At 44.5% G+C, this 18,669-nt stretch overlaps 1 protein-coding gene across 1 annotated transcript in view; it reads right to left on the bottom strand.

Moving 5' to 3' along the window:
* The window catches only part of LOC125721584 (NACHT, LRR and PYD domains-containing protein 12-like), a 499,105-nt gene that overhangs the window by 408,553 nt on the left and 71,883 nt on the right, over positions 1-18,669 (bottom strand). The gene's annotated exons all lie outside the window — the stretch shown is intronic.

Raw genomic sequence — 18,669 nt, 5'->3', positions numbered from 1 at the left:
AAAGATTCCAGAAAAGAGATAAAAGGGTGAATGAAATGAATGACACCGATACAAGTGGTTCAACCTCAGATGATACTGACACAGGGTTGGGGCATATAGCGCTCCATTCAGTGTCAGGCAGTGATAAGAGGATGATATGGGTGACCCCAGAGATTGAAGGAAAGAAAGTAAAAATGGAACTAGACACTGGATCAGCACTTTCTCTTATATCGCTGAAAGATTACAAAGAGAAGTTTGCAAATATTAAATTGAAACGTACACCACTGTTACTGAAAACATATACAGGAGAAAAGGTGGCACCGGTGGGAAAAATTAAAGTCAAAGTGAAACATGAAGACAAAATGAAAACTTTGGATTTGTATGTGATGCAATGCGGAAGTGTACCATTATTTGGACGCGACTGGCTGCAAATGATTAAGCTCAGTTGGCAGTCTATTAAGGTAATGCAGCCCATTGAGAATGAAAGCAGTAAAGCCACACAGGAAGAGCTGAAAATTTAACTTCAACGGACAGCATCAGTCTTCCAAGAGGGCATAGGAACTTTAAAACACATGAAAGCACACCTCACAGTGGATGAGCGTGCCTCAGCCAAGTTTTTGAAAGCTCGTCCTGTCCCCTATGCGTTGCGTCCAAGAGTAGAGACAGAAGTAAAGCGACTAGAGGACCAGGGTATTTTGTCCAAAGTTGAATGGTCAGACTGGGCAACACCAATCGTACCAGTTGTGAAGAAAAATGGCGCGATAAGGCTATGCGGCGACTTTAAGGTAACAATCAACCCAGTTCTCCATGCAGATCAATACCCGTTACCACGTATAGAGGACATTTTTGCTTCATTAGCTGAAGGGCAACATTTTTCAAAGATTGATTTGGCTCAAGCATATTTATAAATGGAAATGGATGCTGAATCAAAAAAGTACCTAACAATTAATACCCACAAAGGCCCCTTTCGGTACAATCGGCTAGTGTTTGGTATTGCATCCGCGCCTGCGGTGTGGCAGCGTGCTATCGATCAAGTGCTACAGGGCATTCCAGGCACACAGTGCTACTTAGATGACATTATTGTGACAGGTCATGACGACAGCTCCCACTTGGCTAATCTAGAGGCTGTCCTAATGAGGCTAGCTGAGTGTGGACTTAGAGCCAATAAGGACAAATGTGAGTTCTTTAAAGACTCCATTGAGTTCTGTGGGCACAGAATAGACAGAGAGGGTCTCCACAAATCACGAGACAAAATTGATGCCGTCCTGAAGGCTCCAAAGCCCACCAATGTTTCCCAGCTTCGCTGATTTTTGGGACTGGTCAATTACTATCACAAATTCCTGCCAAATCTTGCAACTGTGCTTCATCCATTGAACAGCCTCCTACAAGCAAAAGTGACCTGGAAATGGACAAAGAGTTGTGACCTGGCATTCCAGACTGCGAAAGAACTTATCCCATCCGAAAAAGTCTTGACTCACTGTAACCCAGATTTACCTCTTCGCTTGGCTTGTGATGCCTCGCCATATGGCACAGGTGCTGTCCTTTCACACAAAATGCCGGACGGCTCTGAACGCCCTATTGCCTTTGCATCCAGATCTTTATGTGCTGCTGAAAAGAACTATGCACAAATTGACAGAGAAGGGCTTAGCCTTGTTTGGGGTGTCAAGAAATTCAACCAATACCTATATGGCAAATGTTTCACATTAATTACAGATCACCAACCGCTAGTGGCCATTTTTAACCCTAGGAAATCTATTCCGGCTATGACTTCAGCACGTTTACAAAGATGGGCATTGTTTTTAGGTGGACACAGATACGTGATTGAGTACAAAGGCACAACACGGCATGGTAATGCTGATGGACTCTCTCGTTTACCATGTGAACCTGAAGTCAATGCCACTGCAGACCCAGCTGAGATGTTCCATACAACCCTTCTGGAGAACCTACCTGTCACAAGCGCACAGGTCAAACAGGAAACATCCAGAGATCCAACTATGGCAAAGGTCTTGGAGTTAACTGTGAAGGGGTGGCCTGCCAAAAACACAGTGGCCTTGCCTGAATACTTCAGTCGACGCGAGCAGTTATCCGTGTGTCATGGGTGCATCATGTGGGGTACAAGAGTTGTTGTGCCACCCAAGCTGCGATCCCGAGTCCTGGGAGCACTTCATGATGGACACCTGGGTGTGGTAAAAATGAAAAGTCTTGCAAGAAGCTATATATGGTGGCCAGGCATTGATCAACAGATAGAGGAAATGGCCAAATTATGTCCTGAATGTCAGCAGACGCAAAAACAGCCTCCATCCGCCCCTGTCCACAGCTGGGAGTGGCCAACTGCCCCTTGGCAAAGGATCCACGTGGACTACGCTGGGCCTTTCCTAGATCGTATGTTTCTTGTGGTGATTGATGCATATTCAAAGTGGCCAGAGGTCTTCATAGTGAAAAATGCCACAAGCACAAAAACAGTGGAACTACTCCGCACACTGTTTGCAAGAACAGGATTGCCTGAACGACTTGTCAGTGACAACGGCAGTCAATTCACATCCGAGGAATTTCAGTCCTTCCTCCAGAGAAATGGCATCAAACACACCACAGCAGTACCTTACCACCCCGCCACGAACGGGCTAGCTGAACGATTTGTTCAGTCATTTAAACAGTCAATGAAAACAATGTCAAATGCTCAAGTGTCACTACAAGAGAAGATGCCAAATTTCTTACTTGCATACAGAAATGCTGACCATACTACCACAGGTCAAGCTCCTGCCGTATTGTTCATGGGAAGAACATAAGAACATAAGAACATAAGAACTATACAAACGAGAGGAGGCCATTCGGCCCATCAAGCTCGCTTGGGGAGAACTAAACTAATAGCTCAGAGTCGTTAAAATCTTATCTAGCTCTGATTTAAAGGAACCCAAGGATTCAGCTTGCACTACATTATCAGGAAGGCTATTCCATACTCTGACTACACGCTGCGTAAAGAAGTGCTTCCTTAAATCCAGCTTGAAATGTTCTCCCGCTAATTTCCACCTATGGCCACGAGTTCGTGTATTTAAACTAATGCTGAAGTAACTATTTGGTTGCACAGCATCCAAACCTGTTAGAATCTTATATACCTGGATCATGTCCCCCCTCAATCTCCTTTGCTTGAGACTGAACAGATTTAGCTCAAGTAACCGTTCCTCGTATGACATTCCTCTAAGACCAGGAATCATTTTTGTGGCCCTACGCTGCACCTTTTCTAAGGCCACAATGTCCTTTTTAAGATATGGTGACCAAACCTGCACACAATATTCTAGGTGAGGTCTCACCAAGGAATTGTATAATCTTAGCATTACCTCCCTTGACTTAAACTCCACACACCTGGAGATATACCCCAACATCCTATTGGCCTTTTTTATTGCTTCCCCACACTGGCGAGAATGGGACATGGAAGCATCAACATACACACCAAGGTCTTTCTCATGATCAGCTACCTTTATTTCAGTGACACCCATGAAATACCTGTACTTTATATTTCTGCTCCCTAGATGGAGTACCTTACATTTATCGACGTTAAATTTCATCTGCCAGGTATCGGCCCAGTCACTAATTAAATCAAGATCCCGCTGTAGCTGCTGAGCCGCTAATTCAGTATCTGCTACACCACCCACCTTGGTGTCATCTGCAAATTTCACCAGTTTACTGTATATATTGGTATTCATATCATTTATGTAAATTAGGAACAATAGTGGTCCTAAAATCGAACCCTGCGGTACCCCACTATGAACGTAAGCCCACTGTGACATTGTGCCTCTTATAACTACTCGCTGTTTCCTATCTGTTAACCAGTTATCAATCCAGGTCGCTACGGTACCTAAAATACCAGTCGCTTTGAGTTTAAGTAGGAGCCTCTTGTGGGGGACAACATCAAAAGCCTTTTGGAAATCTAAGTAGATGACATCATAGGCCTTCTTATCATCAACTTCCTGAGTAGCTTCCTCAAAAAACTCCAACAGATTTGTTAAACAGGATCTACCTCTTCTAAATCCATGCTGGCTATCCCGCAAAATGTTATTGGAGTCCAGGTAATCTATCATTTTCTCTTTGATTATAGCCTCCATAACTTTACCAGTTATACAAGTTAGACTGATTGGCCTATAGTTAGACAAATTGCTTCTATCCCCTTTTTTGAAAATAGGCGTTATGAAGGCGTGCTTCCAATCAGAAGGTACCACACCTTCAGATAAGGATTTTTGAAACAGTAAAGTTAAGGGTCGGCAAATAATATCCCTCATCTCTTTTAACACTATAGGTAAGATGCCATCAGGGCCCTGTGATTTATTTATTTTGAGCTTAGCTAGGCTTTGCAAAACATCTGCTTCAGTTATATATATATTAGCTATAGACAATGCTGGATAGGTAATAACTGGTAAATTACTAAGGTCCTCAACAGTGAATACCCGTGCAAAACTATCATTGAACTCATTTGCTATATCAATGTCGTTTACTATTATAAGACCCTTACTATCCTGCAGATTAGTAATTTCAGGTTTTAGAGCTCTTTTAGAGTTAAAATACTGGAAGAAACTTTTAACGTCATCCTTAGCTTCCAATGCAACCATCCTTTCGACATTTCTTTTAGCTCGTCTAATATCATTTTTTAACTCAGCCTGTAGACTTAGATATTCCTGCTTAATTCTGTCATCATCAGTTATTTTCCATTGCTGGAACAAAGCCCTTTTCCTCCTTACTTTATGCTTTATATCCCTAGTAAACCACCTAGGTTGCAATTTCCTAAGTTTATTCTTGCTGGAAACAGGTATGAAGTCCTCTTGCACTTGCAATAATGTGCTTTTAAAAAATTCCCAGGCCTCTTCAACAGTTTTGTTATTTAACTGCATCCAGTTCACAGTTTCTAGTTTTAGTCTCATACACTTAAAGTCAGCCTTCCTAACATTATATATTTTTGATTTGGACTTAGCTCTTCGAACACTAAACTTAACCTCAAATTTGACCATGTTATGATCGCTACTGTCAAGTGGTTCTAAAACGTCTAATTTACCAATCCTGTCCTGGTTATTAGAGAGAACAAGATCAAGAATGGCATCTCCCCTGGTAGGGGTGTTAACAAACTGAGTAAAAAAACAATCCTGTACTAATTCCACCATCTCCAGTTCATTTTCTGAAGAGCCAGTGACAATGTCCCACTGCATTCCTGGTAGATTAAAATCACCCATAACTACCACATCATTTTTATTGCTCATAGTCCTAATCTCACTGTATAACAATCTGCTTTCCTCAGCAGCTATATTAGGTGTTCTGTAACAAACACCGACAATTAGGCTATTTGAGTTTTTAGCATCTAATTTTACCCATATTGCTTCCGTAGTTTTATTTATATCAGCAAGTTCCCTTGCCTGCAAGTTTTCCTTTACATATACTGCAACACCACCTCCCTTTTTTCCTATACGATCCTTACGGAACAACGTGTAACCATCCATATTATATTCTTGTCCATCCTTTTCACTCAACCACGTTTCAGTTACTCCTATAATATCATAAGAGTCCGATGAGATAAAAGCCTCTAAATCATGAATTTTATTCCTAATACTTCTGGCGTTTAAATACAGACAACAAAGGGTAGGCCTATTACGGTGCCCACTTACAATATGATTATTTGGGGCTTTCCGTTTCCCCCCACTGACATAGTTAACTAACCTCCCTGCCCCCCCAGTCCCTAGTTTAAACATTCCTCAACGACTCTACACATACGCCTCCCCAATACACTGGTTCCCCTCTGGTTCAGGTGCAACCCATCCGGCTTGAACAGGTCCCACCTGTTCCAGAAGGTCCTCCAATGCCCCATAAACCTAAACCCCTCCTTCCTACACCATCCTTTTAGCCACGCATTTAATTTCCTTATCTCAGCTAACTTAGCCTGACTTGCACGTGGCACGGGGAGTATTTCAGAGAATACCACCGTGGACGTTCTGCTTCTAAGCTTATTGGCGACTTCTATAAATTTATCCTGCAGAACAGCCCTTCTACCCTTGCCTATGTCGTTGGTGCCAACATGCACCACGACAACTGGATCCACCCCAGCTGGGGCCAAAAGCTTATCCACACGATCTGGAAGGTCTCCTACCTGGGCACCAGGCAGGCAAGACACCGTACGGGACCCTCTATCACGCGTGCACACATAACTGTCTACTCCCCTAATAATGGAATCCCCCACTACCACAACCTCCCTCTTCCTGGGGGGAGGGGGCTCCTCAGTGCCCAAGGGCCCACCTGCCTCCCCAGTCCGTTCCGGCTCTAAAGCTGGAAGAACCTGAAACCTGTTCGACACAGTCACCTCAGGTGATGCCGCCTCTGCAACGTGTGTACGCCCTTTCCTGCGTCTACGACCTACGGTCACCCAGCTCTCTCGACCTCTCTGCTCTTCATTCTCCCCCCTCCCGGCTAGTGGCGTACACACCTTCTCCCTAAAAGGCGTATTAACTTGCTCCTCTAACTCACTGTTGCATTGGATGAGAGCCAGTTGCTCCTCAAGGTCGCGAACCTTGACCATGAGCGAGTCCACTAGCTTACATCGCTCGCAGATGAAGTCCGACTGGACACTAACGTCCAGAAGGGCAAACATGTTGCAAACGCCACACTGAGCCGGCCCCATAATTAACTAACTCACTATGACCCCGTACTCCCAGCCCAGTAAATTTATATAGCGTATTTAACTTTAAAGATTAATTAGCGTACCGTTAAATGCAATAAAGTGCCGAGTACACTAAAATAAGTTACTTAGATTGAAACGGAACTTAATTATTATTTTTATTTAAAATTTTAAATCCGATAAATTTACTACTACTTACCAAAAGAACTTCTGCTTGAACCAAGTATGAACTAAAAACAAAACGAAATCGAAATTGCTCTTGGGAGGTCGAAAAACCACAAAAACCCCCTCACAGCAGGCTACTGCCGGAGCGGGGAAAAAAGTGGAAAATGTCCTCCCGGCCCCGACTGGCGACCGAGCAAAGCTCAGGAGCAACTGTCCTTTTCTGGCGCTGAGTAACGTTACCGACGTTAGATATTATTAGCTATTTCGCCCCGCCGGTGTTTTTTACGGAGTTAAACGCGAACAGAAAACGCAGCTCACTGCCCGTAACAATCGCGCTGTTAATAAACAGACAGGACAGACAAGCACTCACGCCGACCAAAATAAGAACAATAAATAGAAATAACACAGCCACCCACTAAACAATTAAAGCACACAAACACTCAGAAAATACGTTCCAAACACCCCAAAAACAATCACAAACAATCGCCGCAGCTCAACACCACTCTCTCGCAGTATCCCAGCAATCTCTCGCAGCAATCCCAGGATGCCTCAGTTCAGTTTGCCCTCTTGAAGGTGTACATGATGTTGCTCCCGGCTGTGTAGCAGAAGACTGAGGTCACGTCTTGATTTGCTAAAGCCTGACCTGCGTAGAGATGTCATGTAAAAACAATCCATCAAAGCAAAGACTGGTCACGTTAGAAACTTTGTGATTGGACAACAAGTTCTGGCAAGAGACTACCGTCAGTCTAAGCAGAAATGGCAGCATGATGAAATACTGTCCAAGACAGGCCCTCTAACATACACTGTGAGAGTTGGGGGAAGTGTTATCTGGCGTCGACACGTCGATCAATTGCTGGAAGCAACCGCTCAACGTTCAGCCAATAAGAGCACAGAGGATGACCTTCATAACCCTGAGGACTCTGATGAGCTCGTGTGCACAGCCTCAGAGCCGCCGCCTCCCGATCACGGAAATGCTGCACTGGTTAATGCGGGTATTCCTGAGGTTCCTGTTCAGGGCTCTGACCCTCACGAGAGACGCTATCCTGAAAGAGCTCATCATCCTCCCCAAAGACTGGACCTATAGAAATGCATTGCGTTGTTTTTGCCATGTTTAATGAGTGTTAGGTGTGTTAAGTGTTCAGCACGAATGTCGAAGTGTTCAGGACTATTTGGTTGTAATTGTAAAGTTGTAATTGCCAGTACTGTAGTTGTGGGGTATATTATTGTTTCGTTTTCCTTTTATATGAGATAGACATCAATGCTGTAAGGGAGGAAATGTTATGTTCACATTAATTATATAGGAACTACTTTTCTGGTATGTACCACAATAATTAACATACAGACTGGCTAGCGTAGGAATACGCAGAGTTAGAGAACTATATAGTCCTACACTGAGAAGTGACATGCGATGCAGTACAATTCCTAGTAAAGACATTGCTAACTTTACTTTGGTGTCTGTTGGATGTATGTTGTGAAAGTGAGAAACACAACGATGTACATTCAGAGCTTCCCGATGTCACAGTGGAAGGTGTACATGATGTTGCTCCCGGCTGTGTAGCAATACCATGTAACGCAGCGCGAACACCTGCCAAAACTGCATGTTCTATGGCCTCTAAGTGAGCAGAATTCGCCATGTTGTCCCGCATCAGCCCTAACCTGCGCTCTCATTGGTACCGCCCATTTTACACAAATGGGCGTGGCTAATTTGCATACGTTCTCAACATTTAGAGTCTACATTTAGATTTAACATTTATATTTAAGTTTTATATTTAACATTTATATTTACATTTACATTTAACATTTATATTCACATTTACATTTAACATTTACATTTAATATTTATATATAGACAAACCATTTATATTTACATATGATAAACAATTTTGAACATAATTTACACAGCAAAAAATCCTGATAATCCACAACACCATTGACTTCTAGCTAAATGTCAGAAAATTGCACTAAATGTTGAAAAAGTGGCAAGTACAAAAATGTTTGCTACCTTTACAAACAGTGCCCCATACCAACAAATTCCAATAACCGCTTATCCAGTACAGGGTTATGGGACACACACATCACAGGAAGCACAGGGCACAAGGCAGAGACACCCTGGATGGGATGCCAGTCCATCACAGGGCAAACACTCACTCACATGCTGAGGACAATTTAGTGACACTAATTCACCAAACTGCATGATCTTGGACAGCAGGAAGAAACCTGAGGAAACCCACAGGAACACGGGGATAACATGCAAGCTGTACATGCAGAACCAGGAGTGGGAACCACACCCACAAGCCTGGAGGTGTGAAGTGAGAGCAGCTGGTCTGAAGTCCTGAAGGGAGCTGGAGCGCCATTTCTTTGGAACAGTGTGGAGCCGTCCTGCATTACTGCTTATCCTGTACAGGGGGTGGGGAGCCTGGAGCCTGTCCCAGGTGGCACAGGGCAGGGGACACAATGGACAGGATACTAGTTTATAGCAGAGCACAAACTCACACATACAGACTCACACTAAGGGCAGCTTAGAGATTCCAATCGGCTGATCGCAGTTTCATGTTCTCCAAAGTAGGAGGAGAAAGCCCACATTGGAAGAACATGCAGACTTCACACATACAGCAGGAGGGACAGGAAACAAGCCCAGAGACAGAGGTTACACCCCGAGACCCCACACCCCCCCACAATCACACATACTGTTAGGATTTATGTAAAAGTTACATTTTAATGCTACAAAATTGTGACTGACTATGAACTTCATATTCCAGAACTGTGTTGGAATCTATGCTGACTGTAAGAATGTTACCTTACAGGATTTACCCGTTTCTGTGCCCTGTACCTACAGTAAGGAGCTGGGATCTCTGCTCCTTCAAAGCAGACAGACTCACTCACATATGATTACAGTTCTAGTACATAGCAGATACTGTTGCTGAAAGTGGTGAACAAGTGAGGCAAATATAACAATGCAAACATGCTGCTGTCAAGGTGCTGCCTGGGCACTAGTGCAGCTAGGCTGGTATTTCTGGGCTCCACAGACATCACTGGTGGTTGGTGTCGTGGTCACCGGGGTGAAAGACTCGTGCAGCAGGTGTTTCTCAGACAACAAACAGGGACTTACTGGGATCAGGATGGGAGGCTATGGAACCGGCAACACATAAGGCACAACATCAGTGATCGAACTGGGGAACACAGGACCAGGAAGCACTTAAATGGAGGACTAATGATGGAAGAGACTGGAGACAGCTGGGAGTGTTTAACACGAGGGCTGGAACGAGACGTGAGACCAACAAGCAGCAAACATGGCCTGTTAGAGCCACGTCAGGGAGGAGGCGGGACATTTAATTTCATTTTTATATAGTGCATCACAGAGTCGTCCCAAGGCACTTTACATAGATGTGTAGTCATACATTACAACATCATTAAAGACAGTAATACACAACGGGAAAAAGGAAAGAAAGATATTAAATAAAGAAAGCCAGATGACAACGGAGGAGAGGAACCAAAAAACCCCAAGTAAGGAGAAAAAAAGACCTCTGGGGGTCCATGGACAACTGGCTGCCCAACCCCCCCGGCAGACTAATATTACTGAGAACAGAAAAGAGTGGAGCTGCTTGCTAAAGGCCAGGTGTGAGGTGTGATTAAAGTCTGTCAATAAGCCTGTTCTCCACGCTGGCCTGTGTAGGGTGACACTCAAGGCTGCACCCAGGATGACACAGTTAGCAGGTCCCATTCGCAGTGTCACCCCTCCATGGGACTGAACCAGGACTCCAGCTCAGATGGTGCCCCCCCCGGGCAGCACCTGGAAATGTGGGGAGGCAGAGAGCATGGATGGTCAGAACATGCGTTGACACATAAATGGACAAGCATAGTGGATAAAAATGGCATTGCTTAATGTGACAGTACCCCCCCAACCCACCAAAAGCATGTGCTCTGGCCATGAAGTCCAAAGGGGTTAGACAACAGGGATGGAACCAGACTGGACTCTGGACTAGACAGGGGACGACAGAACAGATGGTAGACAGGACAAGACCAGACAAGACTAGACAGAACACTAGACAGACAGCAACACCAGACATAAGAGCAGTTGCAGGACATCACTAAGGACATGGAGCGGATAAAGGAAAAGCTAGGAACCACAGGTACAGCAGTCCTGTCAGACCCCAAAACAGGACGAACAGGTGGAGGGTCAACAAGAACAGGGGCACAGGATGCACAAGACAAGGAGAGATGGGGCATCCAGGGAAGACAGGCAAAGACTCGGGGCTGGGGACCCTCCTAGGCCCCTTTCCAGGTGAGGCTGAACTCTGCCGAATCACAGGACCAGAGGGTCTGGGAGGGTCAGCAGGGCTGGAGGACATGAGGGGTTGGGAGGTGATGAGAGAACCGCAGAGCAGTAGGGCAGCAAGGAGACAACAGGACAGGAACAGGAAGATGACAAGGGACATACAGGGCAAGAGCAGAGACTGGCAAACCCTCTCTGGGAGACAGACATTCTGCCTGCCGCTTTCTTGGACTCCTGTTGATACTGGTGACCAGAAACTGGGACCAGAGTAACCGGAGTCTGGGATGAAGGAGGGACCCACGTATCAGGACCCAGGGCACTCTAGCAGGACATCCTCTGGATCCATCTTTTCTGGGCTGGTGGCAGCCTGCAGGCATGTGCCGGTGGGACGTCAGGATAGAAAGTGGGCACCAGCAGGCCGTCAGGAGATGAGGTGGGCGCCGGCTGGACGTCTGGGGACATTGAGGTGGGTGCTGGCCAGGCATCAGAGGACAGAGAGGTGGACGCTGGCCTGACATTATGGAGCAGTGTGGCAGGTGTCGGCTGGTTACCAGGGAACCGTGTCAAATCTGCGGGGCGAGTTGTGGGGGTTGGGTGCAATGTGGATGAGGTGGCAGTGTATGCAGGGGCCTAGGCGGACCGATCATCGGCTACCAGTTCTGGTTCTAGGAACATGGAATGTAACCTCTCTGGTGGGAAAGGAACCTGAGCTGGTTGGGGAGGTAGAGAGATACCGACTAAATATATGCACAGGTTGGGCTTGAGGGGCTGGACTCCCCTCTATTCCACTCTTGACTTGCCCCTGGTGAGAGGGGCTGGACTCCCCTCTATTCCACTCTTGACTTGCCCCTGGTGAGAGGTGCTGGGCAGGTGTGGGTCTACTTATGTGCTGATTTCACACGGCCGCCATTTTGAATGGAAAGCGAGGCAGAGGAGGGAGTCACCCCAAGTGGAAGCCTGGAAGTACAGTCACATAACAATGGCTTGGACCGTAAACTTTGAGCTGGTGCCACATTTTACCATAAACGATGCTGAAAAATGGGCTGAGGAGGGATGTTGAATATCAAGAGCAGTTCTGTTAAAAGGATACAGCGACTGAATAGAAGGGAACATTACTGATATTAAAGGTAAGTTAAGGATTTTGACAGGCGTAGCCTAAGTGTTAATGTACTAGCTAATCAGCAAATATCAAAATATTGTTTGCAGCGTGAATAACTAACGTTAGTCATTAACAAGCTTGATTTATTTTCTGAGTTTACAATTTTCTGAGACAACAAGCACTATTATCCTGAGAGAGGCTGAAAACGCTGGATACATATTACTAAACATATATGGTACATTACAGAGTTAATCAATGGGGTATGAATATATTTTAGGTCCAAGCAGAGTCAGGTACTTCACCTCCAATGGATCATGGGTTTTCACATAGAAAATAAAAATCTTCAGCCCCACCGTGAGGAATTATAGCAGGAGGCAGCTTGGTTATATGAAACATCCTCACTACTGTAAATCCATGATTCTGCAAAAGTGTGTTTTCTAAATTTGAACTTAGCTTCTAAGTGTCCCGGTTACAAGGAAATCAAGGGAAAGACAAACCTTGATCACATTCTCGTTTTTGATAAGATGTACATCCTGGTTCACAAGAATATGCCATACTAGCATCAACGAATTTTGTGGAATTCATCCCACCTCAGCCTCGTTTTCATTTTCAAAATAGCTTATTTCACAGAGGTCACTAATAGCCCCCCCAATTCAGTGCCAGAACGTTGGAGTTCACCCCAGTGAGCGAGAGGGTTACCTCCCTTCCCCTTCGAGTTGGGGGACGGGGTCTGACTGTTTATGCGTATGCACCGAACACCAGCTCAGAGTACCTGGACTGCTTGGAGACCTGGGAGGGGGGGCTGGGAGGTGCCCCCCGTGGGGACTGCATCGTCCTGCTGGGAGACATTAACGCTGATGTGCGTAGCGACAGTGAAACCTGGAAGGGTGTGATTGGGAGGAACGGCCTGGCCGATCTGAATCCCTGTGCTGCCCACAGTGTGTCCATAACGAACAGCATGGTGGAACATAAGTGCTCCTGTCACCGGAGCACCCTGGGCCGCAGGGCGATGGCAGTCTGATGGGACTGGTAATTTGTCACTTTTAATATCTCTCCTTATATGTTTCATGTTCTTTTAATTTATTGTTTTATCCATCCATTTTCCAAACTGCTTATCCTACTGGGTCGTGGGGGGTCCGGAGCCTATCCCGGAAGCAATGGGCACGAGGCAGGGAACAACCCAGGATGGGGGGCCAGCCCATCGCAGGGCACACTCACACACCAGTTACTCACACACCAGTCACTCACACATGCACTAAATGTTTTATTTTCATATGTATTCCCACGATTTTACTTTGTGCATTATGCATTTTATTTTTTATCATCTTTTCTGGAAAGCACTTTGAATGACCTTCTTGTATGAAGATGTGCTATACAAATAAACTTTACTTAAACCGACATAAAATATTCATTCTATACTCACTTCAGCTTCTCCAGTTTACAGCTGGGATTCTCCAGTACAGCAGAGAGCAGCTTCACTCCTGAGTCTCCTGGGTGATTGTAGCTCAGATCCAGCTTTCTGAGGTTTGACTTCAGAGCTGAAGTCAGGGAAGAACAGCCTCTCTGTGACTCTACAGCCTGACAGCTTATTGAAAGGAAACCACAAAATTTCAGACAAAATACAGGCAGCAGCAACCTGTCAAATCACCAGTGCTGAAGTTGCCAGTGACTGGCCTGGACCCACCAGAGCAAACAGCCCTTCAGCACCCCCCCCCCCCCCACCCCACCCTTCCCCCATCCCAGGTCTCCCTGTTGCTGATAAAAAGCTGCCATTCGGGGGTAATATTCTGCACTTGGGTTTGCCTGAGTGCCTCTGTTCCTGCAGCTGCCACACACTGTTCACTGAAGCTCACCTTTTAGCGTCACTGACTGTAATAACAGACATAAATGATTGGCTTCTAAATTATACCATCCAGTGAGACCGACCCACTGCATCAGACAACTGGACTCTCTCATCCCAAGTCCTGCCAGAAGAAGAGCACTGAGGACAGAGAGGATAAGACCCTGGACTGATGTCAAGATCAAATGGTGTGACGTCATAGAAACCGCAAGATGCCCACAGTCGAGCAGAGAACCACCCGTGAGGAAGTGAGGAATGCCAACAGGAGGCGGTTGGTATTAGATCAGTGGGTAATGCTGGTAGAGTAACCAGTGCTCCCACCCACTCCTTATTTTCTACATCCTTTTTTGCCTGCTGTCGTGTCACAGAGACACAGAGTTTGGCCAAAACACACTGATGCTCTTCTGACTGTACATTAAGTCGCTCAGTCCCCACAAGCCGTAGTGAGGAATTGTCTCTACGAAAAATGACCCTTTTCACAGAGACCCCTCTGTGTTGTCCTGTGTGTGACGCAGCTCCTGACCCCCTGCCCAGTCAGCATGATCCCCAATCCCCATTTATCCCCAGTTATCACTTTGCAAGGCTGGAGAAGTCCTGCCATTTCCTGCAGACTTCAGTCCCAGATCACTGCTGGCCACAGTAGCCTTTCATCCCGGCAGCGATTTCCCTCCATTGTTTTCTCCACATCCTCCATTAGAAGGAGATGTGAACATCCCCAGCAACTACTGCAGGCCTGTCTGGCTTTAAATTACGCAAATTATAAAGATAAGTTAATTGCAAAAAACTTTATGGATGGAACAGTATTTTCAGAAATTCTGTTTGAGAGCCCATAGCACATGAACATTTTAAAGCCTGTGGTCCACACAGATCTGTACAGTACAGTGAGGATAGAAGAGATTCATCTCTCATAGCTGACAGGTGGCTGATTTGACACAGAATTGTGGTCATGCAGCAGATTTCTAAAATAATAGAGTATTTTATTTGATGTAATTCCAAGGAAATGTGATTTAGCTTCTTCTATGGGACTGTGAATAGTCCAGCGCATGCATTTACTCTAGTGTACAGCAGAACAATATTACACGTTTTCTCAGTTACTTTGGTACATTCTCAGATCAGAAATGAAATTCTCATAACTACTTGTACAACCTCCACATCATCGAGTCCCTTTTGCACATCATAAATGCAAAGTCTCATTCTTTTGGTCAAATTGCAAATGCTTTGGCTCAGTCGTGCGAATAATTATGTACAATCCTACATTTTCAATTGTTCATGACATGTTGGTCAAAATATATTATACTGGTTCTCTGTTGAAAAGTCTGACATCTGGTGTTAGTTCATTATATAACTCATTACCTGCAAAATGGTCGTCATAATCGCTCAAGCATGTTCTCTATACATCTGTACAACTGTGCATGTATATATATCCAGTACTGTGCAAAAGTCTTAGGCAGTCCAAAGAAATGTTTAAAGCTGTTTATTTGTGTAGCAAGTGTACTTTGGCTTAGAAAAAAAGCACAATTTAACATTAGAACGGGTGCAAATTAAGAGTAACACAATAAAAACTAGTAATAATTTCTTAAGTTTTCTAAAAAGTTACTGATATCTAGTTGGATGGCTAGATGAACACCACTTCAGTTCCCAATCTTCTCCTCAGGGGGACCTCAGCCGTTCCATGATTTTCTTAAATTTCACAAATAGCTCAATTAAATATATAAATATATTGGTTTAAAAAGTCAGTGACAGATTGACTAGCTGTATGAGGTGGGCTAGTGGCCAAGTCAAAAAATGCATGGCTGCACTGGACGGTCACTGCAAATACTAGGATGATTTTAGCAGAGATTCTGAAATGGCGAAGCTGACACACTTTGACAGGCATCATATCATAGTTTTATACCAACACGAGGATAATCTAAACATCATTTTCTTTGCCTGCCTAAGACTTTTGCACAGTACTGTATATATATATTTAGGTCCTCAATCATGGCCTTACAATGGCTGAGGCTGGTCGGCCGAATGATGGGAGAACAACCATGTCCTCAACCATTCAAACATTTAATAGAGCCAGCAGGTATGTAATCCAACAATGTGCCCTGTACTGTAATATTGTCCTCTTACTGCAATGTTTCATATTACAGTATCCATTTGCATTTTATATTATACAGTGAATTTTACTTTATACAGTTACATACTGGATGTATACTGTAGCACACATGTCGCGTCACTCACGGTCACACACACAGATTAACCTCCCCCCAAACCACAGGCAATATGCCAGGACAAGCAGTGTAGTACAATCTTTTATTAAACATGCAAGAGCAACCCCACTACTTAACACACAGGGGGGGAAACAGAATATCTAATACCACAAAGGGGGGACATGCCCTACATACACACCTTTCCCACTGAATACACCCCCATAGAATTAGCACTTCAGTCTCCGAAATTCCTGTAAAAATGTTGAGCATGTACATGAGCGATTGACTACACACCTGTACAATCCAAATCCAAAACACACATGGTAAATGTGCTTTTCTACTTTTATGAGAACTGAAAGCACTTTACAATTCATGCCTCACATTCACCCATCCACACACCGGGGGCGGAGGCTGCCATGCAAGGCGCCAACCTGCACGCCGGGAGCAATTTGGGGTTCAGTGTCTTGCTCAAAGACACTTTCATGGGGTCAGTAGAAACCAGGGCTCGAACCTGCAACTCTCTGGTTGCTAAACGATAGCACTACCTCCTGCGCCACCATCTTCCCCAAATGTAAGGAGAAGGAGGTTCCTTGGAGCTCCGAGATGTGTTTGGCTGTAATAAATCTGGAATATAGCTACAGTCAGGTCCATAAATATTGGGACATCGACACAATTCTAATCTTTTTGGCTCTATACACCACCACAATGCATTTGAAATGAAACGAACAAGATGTGCTTTAACTGCAGACTTTCAGCTTTAATTTGAGGGTACTTACATACAAATCAGGTGAACAGTGTAGGAATTACAGCAGTTTGTATATCTGCCACCCACTTTTTAAGGGACCAAAAGTAATGGGACAATTGGCTGCTCAGCTGTTCCATGGCCAAGTGTGTGTCATTCCCTCATTATCTAATTTACAAGGAGCAGATAAAAGGTCTAGAGTTCATTTCATGTGTGCTATTTGCATTTGGAATCCGTTGCTGTCAACTCTCAATATGAGATGCAAAGACCTATCACTATCAGTGAAGCAAGCCGTCATTAGGCTGAAAAATAAAAACAAACCCATCAGAGAGATAGCAAATACATTAGGTGTAGCCAAATCAACTGTTTGGAACATTCTTAAAAAGACAGATCGCACCGGTGAGCTCAGCAACACCAAAAGAGTTGCAAGACCACGGAAAACAACTGTGGTGGATGACCAAAGAAATCTTTCCCTGGTGAAGAAAAACCCCTTCAGAACAGTTGGCCAGATCAAGAACACTCTCCAGGAAGTAGGTGTATGTGTGTCAAGGTCAACAATCAAGAGAAGACTTCACCAGAGTGAATACAGAGGGTTCAACTAAAGATGTAAACCATTGGTGAGCCTCAAAAACAGGAAGGCAAGATTAGAGTTTGCCAAACAACATAATATAAAAAAGCCTTTACAGTTCTGGAACAACATCCTATGGACAGATGAGACAAAGATCAACTTGTACCAGAGTGATGGGAAGAGAAGAGTATGGAGAAGGAAAGGAACTGCTCACGATCCAAAACATACCACATCATCAGTGAAGCATGGTGGTGGTAGTATCATGGCGTGGGCATGTATGGCTGCCACTGGAACTGGTTCCCTTGTATTTATTGATGATGTGCCTGCTGACAAAAGCAGCAGGATGAATTCTGAAGTGTTTCGGGCAATATTATCTGCTCATATTCAGCCAAATGCTTCAGAACTCATTGGACGGTGCTTCATAGTGCAGATGGACAATGACCTGAAGCATACTGCGAAAGCAACCAAAGGGGTTTTTTAGGAAAAGAAGTGGAATATTATGCAATGGCCAAGTCAATCACCTGACCTGAATCCGATTGAGTGTGTATTTCACTTGCTAAAGACAAAACTGAAGGGGAAAAGCCCCAAGAACAAGCAGGAACAGAAGACAGTTGCAGTAGAGGCCTGGCAGAGCATCACTAGGGATGTAACCCAGCGTTTGATGATGTCTGTGCATTCCGGACTTCAGGCTGTAATTGACTGCAAAGGATTTGCAACCAAGTATTAAAAAGTGAAAGTTTGATTTATGATTTTTAATTTGTCCCATTACTTTTGGTCCCTTAAAAAGTGGGTGGCACATATACAAACTGCTGTAATTCCTGCACCGTTCACCTGATTTGTATGTAAATACCCTCAAATTAAAGCTGAAAGTCTGCAGTTAAAGCACATCTTGTTCATTCCATTTCAAATTCATTGTGGTGGTGTATAGAGCCAAAAAGATTAGAATTATGTCGATGTCCCAATATTTATGGACCTGACTGTATATGACATAGTTTCTGATAACACCAGCATTTATTTTTTAGGCAAAAATGGCAGGCAGATCAGAACTGGCCAGATTTGATGTTGCAGCTTTTATTGAAAGACAAAGTGCTGAAGTTTGAATGACTGTGTGTTTATTTCAGTTGTTGATGTTGATAAGATTGGTTTCCTCATACAAATA

Source organism: Brienomyrus brachyistius, unplaced genomic scaffold, assembly GCF_023856365.1.
Source record: "Brienomyrus brachyistius isolate T26 unplaced genomic scaffold, BBRACH_0.4 scaffold34, whole genome shotgun sequence".
Lineage (NCBI taxonomy): Eukaryota > Metazoa > Chordata > Actinopteri > Osteoglossiformes > Mormyridae > Brienomyrus > Brienomyrus brachyistius.
Note: the sequence above shows the minus strand (reverse complement) of the source record. Positions and strands in the feature narration are given on the sequence as shown.